Source organism: Arachis duranensis, chromosome 4 (genome assembly GCF_000817695.3).
Source record: "Arachis duranensis cultivar V14167 chromosome 4, aradu.V14167.gnm2.J7QH, whole genome shotgun sequence".
Classification (NCBI taxonomy): Eukaryota; Viridiplantae; Streptophyta; class Magnoliopsida; order Fabales; family Fabaceae; genus Arachis; species Arachis duranensis.
Genome location: NC_029775.3, coordinates 85,076,504 through 85,081,750, shown reverse-complemented (window position 1 = coordinate 85,081,750; position 5,247 = coordinate 85,076,504). Strand labels below are relative to the sequence as shown.

Sequence of the window (5,247 nt, the reverse complement as noted above, 5' to 3'; positions counted from 1 at the left end):
TACTAAAAACTACCTAAAAACAATGCCAAAAAGCGTATAAATTATCCGCTCATCACAACACCAAACTTAAATTGTTGCTTGTCCCCAATCAACTGAAAATCAATTCGGATAAAAAGAAGAGAATATGCTATAAATCTCAAAATATCAATGAATATTAGTTCTAATTAGATGAGTGGGACTTGTAGCTTTTTTGCTTCTGAACAGTTTTGGCATCTCACTTTATCCCTAGAAGTTTAGAATGATTGGCATCCATAGAAACTCAGAGTTCAGATAGTGTTATTGATTCTCCTAGTTAAGTATGTTGATTCTTGAACACAGCTACTTTTAAGAGTCTTGGCCGTGGCCCTAAGCACTTTGTTTTCCAGCATTACCACTAGATACATAAATGCCACAGACACATGACTGGGTGAAACTTTTTAGATTGTGACTCAGCTTCGCTAAAGTCCCCAGTTAGAGGTGTCCAGAGCTCTTAAGCACACTCTTTTTGCTTTGGATCACGACTTTAACCACTCAGTCTCAAGCTTTTTACTTGGACCTGCATGCCACAAGCACATGGTTAGGGACAGCTTGATTTAGCCGTTTAGGCCGGGATTTTATTTCCTTGGGCCCTTCTATCCATTGATGCTCAAAGTCTTGGATATTTTTTACCCTTGCCTTTTAGTTTTAAGGGCTATTGGCTTTTTCTGCTTTCTTTTTCTTTTTCTTTCTTAAAATTTTTTCGCCACTTTTTTTTTCGCAAGCTTTGTTCTTCGCTGCTTTTTCTTGCTTCAAGAATCAATTTCATGATTTTTCAGATCATCAACAACATTTCTCTTTTTCATCATTCTTTCAAGAGCCAACGATTTTAACATTCATAAACAACAAGATAAAAAACACTGTTTAAGCATTCATTTAGAAAACAAAAAGTATTATCACCACATCAATATAATTAAACTAAATTCAAGGATGAATTCGAAACTCATGTACTTCTTGTTATTTTGTATTAAAAACTTTTTTCATTTAAGAAAGGTGAAGGATTAATGGAATTATTCATAGCCTCAAGACATAGACACTAGACACTAATGATCATGTAATAAAGACACAAACATAGACAAACATGAAGCTCAAAAACCGAAAAATAGAGAGATAAAAACAAGTAAGTTAAGGAATGAATCCACCTTAGTGATGGTGGCGCCTTCTTCTTGAAGGACCAATGGTGTTCTTGAGCTCCTCTATGTCTCTTCCTTGCCTTTGTGTCTCCTCCCTCACAGCTCTTTGATCTTCTCTAATCTCATTGAGAATGATGGAGTGTTCTTGGTGTTCCACCCTTAATTGGTTCATGTCATGACTTAATCCTTCTAGAGAAGTGTTGAGTTGTTTCCAATAGTTGTTTAGAGGAAAATGCATCCCTTGAGGCATCTCAGGGATTTCTTGATGATGAGCTTCCTCATGCGTCTCTTGAGATCCATGAATGGGCTCTCTTGTTTGCTTCATCCTCTTCTTAGTGATGGGCTTGTCCTCTTCAATGAGGATGTCTCCTTCAATGACAACTCCAGCTAAGTTGCATAGATGGCAAATGAGATGAGGAAAAGCTAGCCTTGCCAAGGTGGAGGGCTTTTCGGCTACTTTGTAGAGTTCTAGAGGGATGACTTTATGAACTTCTACTTCCTCTCCAATCATGATGCTATGGATCATGATGGCCCGATCCACAGTTACTTCAGATCGGTTGCTAATGGGGATGATGGAGTGTTGGATGAACTCCAACCATCCTCTAGCCACAGGCTTAAGGTCCAGTCTTCTCAATTGAACCGGCTTGCCTTTTGAGTCTCTTTTCCATTGAGCTTCTTCCATACATATGTCCATGAGAACTTAGTCCAACCTTTGATCAAAGTTGACCCTTCTAGTGTAGGGGCGTGCGTCTTTTTGCATCATAGGCAAGTTGAACGCCAACCTTACATTTTCCGGACTAAAATCTAAGCATTTTCTCCGAACCATTGTAAGATAATTTTTTGGATTCGGGTTTATACTTTGATCATGGTTCCTAGTGATCCATGCATTGGCATAGAACTCTTGAACCATTAAGATTCTGACTTGTTGAATGGGGTTGGTAAGAACTCATGTCGGATCTCCGGATACTCATTTTTCTTGAGCATGAAAGGGACCTCAGGGATCACCTTTTTCTTGGCCATAACTTCATAGAAGTGGTCTTGATGGGCTTTTGAGATGAATCTCTCCATCTCCTATGACTCAGAGGTGGAAGCAATTGCCTTCCCTTTCCTCTTTCTTGAGGTTTCTCTGGCCTTAGGTGCCATCAATGGTTATAGAAAAACAAAAAAAAGATATGCTTTTACCACACCAAACTTAGAATGTTGCTCGCCCTCGAGCAAAAGAAGAAAGAATAGAAGAAGAAGAAGATATGAAGGAGAGGGAGTGAGGTGTAGGTTTTGGCCAAGGGAGAGAAGAGAGGGTAGCGTTGTGTGAAAATGAAGAAGGATGGAGGGGTTTATATAGTAGAGGGAGAGGGGTTTAGGTTCGGTCATTTAGGGTGGGTTTGGGTGGGAAAGAGATTTTGAATTTGAAGGTAGGTGGGGTTTATGGCGAAGAGTGGATGGATGTGATTGGTGAAGGGGTAATGGGGAAGAGAGATTGAGGTGATTGATGAAGGGTATAGTGTTATTGGATTGTGTGAAGAAAAGAGAAGTAGGGTAGGTAGGGATCCTGTGGGGTCCGCAGATCCTGAGATGATCCTGTGGGGTCTACAGATCCTGAGGTGTCAAGGATTTTTCATCCCTGCACCTTTTAGGCGTGTAAAACACCCTCTGTATGCAATCCTGGAGTTTAATGCCAGACTGCAGCTTGTTTCTGGTGTTAAACGCCCAAATGTAGCCTGTTTCTGGCGTTTAACGCCAGCCTGATGCTTGTTTCTGGCGTTTAAATGCCAGACAGCTTCCTCCAGGGTGTGCTTTTTCTTCTGCTGTTTTTTATTCTGTTTTTAATTTTTACAATTGTTTTGTGACTCCACATGATCATAAACCTAATAAAACATAAAAGAACAATAGAAATATAGATAAATAAAAATTGGATTGCCTCCCAATAAGCGCTTCTTTAATGTCAATAGCTTGACAGTGAGCTCTCATGGAGCTTCACAGATGTTCAGAGCATTGTTGGGACCTCCCAACACCAAACTTAGATTTTGAATGTGGGGGTTCAACACCAAACTTAGAGTTTGGTTGTGGCCTCCCAACACCAAACTTAGAATTTGATTGTGGGGGCTTTGTTTGACTCTGTATTAAGAGAAGCTTATCGTGCCTCTTTTCCATGGTTGCAGAGGGAAATCCTTGTGCTTTAAACACAAGGTAGTCCCCATTCAATTGAAGGACTAGCTCTCTTCTGTCAACATCAATCACAGCTCCTGCTGTGGCTAGGAAGGGTCTTTCAAGGATGATGCATTCATCCTCATCCTTCCCAGTGTCTAGGATTATGAAATCAGCAGGGATGTAAAGGCCTTTAACCTTCACTAACACGTCCTCTACCAATCCATAAGCTTGTTTTATTGACTTGTCTGCCATATCTAATGAGATTCTTGCAGCTTATACCTCAAAGATCCCCAGTTTCTCCATTACAGAGAGTGGCATAAGATTTATACCTGACCCTAGGTCACACAGAGCCTTCTCAAAGGTCATGGTGCCTATGGTACAGGGTATTAAGAATTTACTAGGATCTTATTTCTTTTGAGGTAAATTTTGCTGAACCCATGTATTTAGTTCACTAATGAGCAAGGGACGTTCATCTTTCCAAGTCTCATTACCAAACAACTTGGCATTCAACTTCATGATGGCTCCTAGATATTGAGCAACTTGCTCTTCAGTTACATCTTCATCCTCTTTAGAGGAAGAATAGTTCTCAGAGCTCATGAATGGCAGAAGGAAGTTTAATGGAATCTCTATGGTCTCTATATGAGCCTCAGATTCCTTTAGGTCCTCGATAGGGAACTCCTTTCTGTCTGGGGGACGCCCATGAGGTCTTCCTAATTGGGATTCACGTCCTCCCCTTCCTCTTTGGATTCGGCCATTTTGATTATATCAATGGCCTTGCACTCTCTTTTTGGATTTTCTTCTGTATTGCTTAGGAGAGTACTAGGAGGAGTTTCAGTAATTTTCTTACTCAGCTGGCCCACTTGTGCCTCCAAATTTCTAATGGAGGACCTTGTTTCACTCATGAAACTTAAACTGGCCTTAGATAGATCAGAGACTATATTTGCTAAGCTAGAGGGGCTCTGCTCAGAATTCTTTGTCTGCTGCTTGAGAAGATTATGGAAAAGGCTTGCTATTGCTAAACCTGTTTCTTCCACCATTATTAAAGCCTTGTTGGGACTTTTGTTGATTCTTCCATGAGAAATTTGGATGATTTCTCCATGAGGGATTATAGGTGTTTCCATAGGCTTCGCCCATGTAATTCACCTCTGCCATTGCAGGGTTCTCAGGATCATAAGCTTCTTCTTTAGAAGATGCCTCTTTAGTACTGTTGGATGCATTTTGCCATCCATTCAGACACTGAGAAATCATGTTGACTTGCTGAGTCAACATTTTGTTCTGAGCCAATATGGCATTCACAGTATCAATTTCAAGAACTCCCTTCCTTTGAGGCGTCCCATTACTCACAGGATTTCTCTCAGAGGTGTACATGAATTGGTTATTTGCAACCATGTCAATGAGTTCTTGAACTTCTGTAGGCATTTTCTTTAGGTGAATGGATCCACCTACAGAATGGTCCAGTGACATCTTAGAGAACTCAGATAGACCATCATAGAATATATCCAAAATGGTCCAGTCTGAAAGTATGTCAGAAGGACACTTTTTGGTCAACTACTTGTATCTTTCCCAAGCTTCATAGATGGATTCACCATCTTTTTGCTTGAAGGTCTGAATATCCACTCTAAGCTTGCCCAGCTTTTGAGGAGGAAAGAACTTGGCCAAGAAGGCCATGACCAGCTTATCCCAAGAGTCCAGGCTATCTTTAGGTTGTGAGTCCAACCATGTTCTAGCTCTATTTCTTACAGCAAAAGGGAAAAGCATGAGCTTGTAGACTTCAGGATCTACTCCATTAGTCTTAACAGTATCACAGATTTGCAAGAACTCAGTTAAAAACTGATAGGGATCTTCTGATGGAAGTCCATGAAACTTGTAGTTCTGTTACATTATAGCAACTAATTGAGGCTTCAGCTCAAAATTGTTTGCTCCAATGGCAGGGATTGAGATGCTTCTTCCA

At 40.5% G+C, this 5,247-nt stretch overlaps 1 non-coding gene across 1 annotated transcript; it reads left to right on the top strand.

Annotated features, from left to right (window-relative positions):
• Positions 1-4,818: 4,818 nt before the first annotated feature.
• Positions 4,819-4,922, top strand: LOC127746873 (small nucleolar RNA R71). Its single transcript, XR_008008685.1, has one exon. It is a non-coding gene; the product is annotated as a small nucleolar RNA R71 (small nucleolar RNA).
• The last annotated feature ends 325 nt before the right edge of the window (positions 4,923-5,247 follow it).